Here is a 4,169-nt window from a genome sequence, read left to right on the forward strand (position 1 = left end):
GGGCTAGTTATACAAAGGTGGCCAAGGTGAGGAGGGGTGCCAGGCAGAAGAAGCAGAGTATGTACAAGCTACCTTAGTCTTTCTAAACATCTTTCTAATGCTTCCCTGTGTAACAGAGGATAAAGCCTAAACTCACCCTTTTTTTTTGTTGTTGAGGGGACTGTCCTATGCATTGTAGGATTATCAGGATCTCTGGCCTCTACCCACTAGATACTACCTGATAGTAGCAGCCCCCCTCAACCCCAGCTGGCACAACCAAAAATGTCTTCAGACTTTGCCAAATCTTTCCAGAGGGGCAAAATTGCCCTCTATTGCAAAGCACTGTCTTATAGGTAAGCTCTGCTTTGGTCAGGGTGGTTTTCTCACTGACTCCCAAATGCACCATCAATGTTTACATTTCTGTACCTACATATGCCGTTCCCTCTAATTACTATATCTTCTTCTGCCTCTCCACAAAGCCTTACCCATATTTCTACCACAAATCCATGGCTTTTTCCATTGGGGAACTCTGTTTGGATGACTCTCATGTGTTTCGGGTGGTAGGGGAAGAAAGGTCCGTCCTAGTGCTCTATCTGCTCTCTGGCTACAGCAGCAGGGGCATGTGAATTACATACCCTTTCCTTTTCTGCCCAGTTAGGAGTTGAATTGGTGGGCATGAGATCCAAGTGAGCCAATCAGAGTCTTTCCACGTGATCTCCATAAGAGTGCATTGCTTTTCTTTTGAATTGTTGACTGCAAAGAGGTAGCCCCTGGACTGCCACTAGCCGTGTTTTTCTTGGCACTTGGAGAGAGCCTGCTTATGGCAGGAGACAATGACATCAATACACAAATAGAAGTAGATCCAAGAAGAACTGAAAGGTGGAGCAAGTGCCATGACTACATTATTAAAGCCCTTTTTCCAGATACTTGTGCTAAAACAGTCTCATTCGCGTATTCTTTTTCTCTTTAAGCTAGTTTGAATTGCTTCTGTCAGTTACCATGGAAAGTCCTAATCAATATCCTTCAATGCCTAGTCCAAATCTTTCCTCTTTTATGAAGTCCTCTCAGCATGAAGAAAATGCCTTCTTTGCATTCTTAACTGGTGGTTTGGTGGATCCCAGCAGCCATGCATCTCTTCCCAACTCTGAGTTTAGTGATGTCATGTTGGTAATGTGAAAGTAATCACACCATGAAATCAACAAATTCTACAAATCAGAGCAGTTCCCTCTACTGCAGCCCCCAGCCTGTTCACCAGCACATCACTGTCTAAATCCCTTCACAATTGTATCACCCATTTGGATAGTAATCATGTAGTGATTTGTGACACTTCTTGCATTTTGAAAATGGTGAGATTGGGAGGACAAGTACCATTTATGCTGCATCTGAATCTTCAGAATCTCAAAGAAGGAAAGGTCCTGAGAAATAATTTGCTCCACAGTCTTCATTTCATACCCAAAGACAAAGAGGTCCAGAGATCTTCAGTGACTTAATGGTTGTGGAGCCAAGAAGAAAGTCTTCTGACTTACACTCATTATTTAAATGTAGGCTTTTTTTTTTTTTTTTTTTTTTGCCATTTTCAGCCTTTTATTTTCTCCAATTTTGGTATAAAATAGTATTTTAAAACTATTGTTGAATCATTCCAAACAGCTGATAGCCAAGATCCAAGTTCTCAGATGCTTACTTTTAATAAGGGTCTGTGAGGTTCTCCAGAATGAGATAATTCCAGATGGTGCTCACCAGTGTGGCAGTACTGGGGAGACAGCTATTCATAGAGAGGACTTGCTGCCATTCCACAGACTTCTAAGCCCTCAAGCCTGGAGAACTGTACTCACTGTTGTAATGCCATATGAGGGAAAAGATCAAAATAGCCCAGGTTTAAAAGACCATGTCGAAGTGAATGTTGGCTGCTCTGTGTATCGTCACTTAGAATGAAACAAGATCAACCCAAATGAAAGCTTGCTGATTTATAAAAAATTAAAAATACACAATTTATTTTTTGATATAGCCATTCTGTTTCCAGGAACTTATTCTGGAAATGTGCATATGGATATTCATTGCAACCTTGTTTAATAAAGGATTGGAAACCATCTAAATGCCCAGTAATAGGGAGCTGATTAAATAAATCACTATACATATCCACACAGAGGCAGAATTCTGTATCTTATATGGAATGATCTCTGAGATATACTGTTTAGTGAGAAAAATAAGGAGTAGAACAATGTACATAGTTTGCTACTATATACTCAATAAAAGAAAGGCAAGGAAAACACACATGGGTATAAAAACAATTATTTTTGGAAGGATATACAAGAAATTGTAACCCATGAAGTTGTCTCTGGAGGTGGGAACTGGAAAACAGTTGTCAGAGGGAAGCTTATTCACTGCTTGTCTTTTGGAATGATTTGATTTTTAAAACCATGGGAATATGTTACTTATTCAACATCCCTCCCTACAGGAAAATAAAAAATAAAGTCTATGCTGTGTTGTAGTTTTTGGAAATTCTTCTTTTGCTCTTATGGATGAGCTGGATCTGGGGATGTGCCAGAGTTTGGATAGTTAATAATAGTAATCCCTCTACAATGATATACTTTCTTTAAAAAAATTTTAAAATAGCTTTTTGTTCCATCTTTCAAATTCGGGACAAGTATTTCCCTCATTATACATCTGAAGGAACTGAGTGAGGCACAGAGGCAAGTCATCTTCCCAAGGTTACACATTGAATGAGGGTCGGAGTTGGGATAACCAAAATCTTGTACCCAGCCATAAGTTCTTTCTACTAGACTATATTTAGCTGGGCAGAGGGTATCAACAAGTGAGTAGTTTTCATGGGAAGGAAAAGAAGAACCAGAGAGTTCTCAGAGGCTCTTCTTGCTTTAGGGTTTTGTTTTGTTTTGTTTTGAGATGGAGTTTTGCTCTTGTTGCCCAGGCTGGAGTGCAGTGGCGTGATCTTGGCTCACCGCAACCTCCGCCTCCCAGGTTCAAGCGATTCTCCTGCCTCAGTCTTTTGAGTAGCTGGGATTACAGGCATGTGCCATCATGCCCAGCTAATTTTTGTATTTTTAGTAGAGACAGGGTTTCACCATGTTGGTCAGGCTGGTCTCGAATTTCTGACTTCAGGTGATCCACCCACCTTGGCCTCCCAAAGTGCTGGGATTACAGGTGTGAGCCACCACGCCCGGCCCCGTTTCAGGTTTTAAGAAAGTTAAAGCTCTGACAGGGCGTGGTGGCTCACGCCTGTAATCCCAGCACTTTGGGAGGCCGAGGTGGGTGGATCACCTGAGGTCGGGAGTTCAAGACCAGCCTGGCCAACATGGAGAAACCCTGTCTCTACTAAAAAAGATACAAAAAAATTAGCTGGGCGTGGTGGCGCATGCCTGTAGTTCCAGCTACTCAGGAGGCCGATGAAGGAGATTCGCTTGAACCCGGGAGGCAGAGGTTGCGGTGAGATTGCACTCCAGTAGCCTAGGTAACAAAAGCGAAATTCCGTTTCAAAAAAAAAAAAAAAAAAGTTAAAGCTCTGAGACAGAGTCCTAGTGCAGATGAAATCAGACCAAAATAGGTATCACTTACATTCAACAAGAATTGACCCAGAAAAGCTCCAATCAGTTTCCAGATGTAACTCGAAGGACCTCAGCTGGAAAGACTTCATTTTGGAATCTGATGCAAAAAGCTCTTGATGAGGTTTCTCAACTCAGTGTGTGGATCTGAAATGAACTAATATTTGATTTGAGAAAATGCCCTGCTAAGTTCTAGAGGCTTCTGCTTTGTAGAATCAGGTTCTGAGGAAAGTAGCCTATGAATGAGTCCAGAAACAGACTTTGCCACATTTTGCCAGCATGATTTTAGGAGGGAATATAAGAAATAAAGGATCCATCTTTGCCTTTTGGCTGGGAAGAAAAGTAAGAGTACCACATTAAGGAAATGAGACATGATTAAACTATATAAATGAGATATTGCTAGCGGCTGAAAAGGGGTATTTTATATGTTAGCTGTTCTGAAGTAGAAGGAGACTAATTTCTCTAAATCTTGTATTTCAAAAGACTTCTACAGATGTCCTTTAAATAACACTCAGAAGACTATGTCTCATCCACTTAATTTACATCCAGTAAATTTATTTTATTGACAGTAAATTAAAAATCTTGAAGTATTCAAGAGTGTCTAGCGTGCTACTACTTGTGAAGCAAAAAAGG

The sequence above is a fragment of the Macaca mulatta genome, chromosome 6 (genome assembly GCF_049350105.2).
Source record: "Macaca mulatta isolate MMU2019108-1 chromosome 6, T2T-MMU8v2.0, whole genome shotgun sequence".
NCBI classification, from domain to species: domain Eukaryota; kingdom Metazoa; phylum Chordata; class Mammalia; order Primates; family Cercopithecidae; genus Macaca; species Macaca mulatta.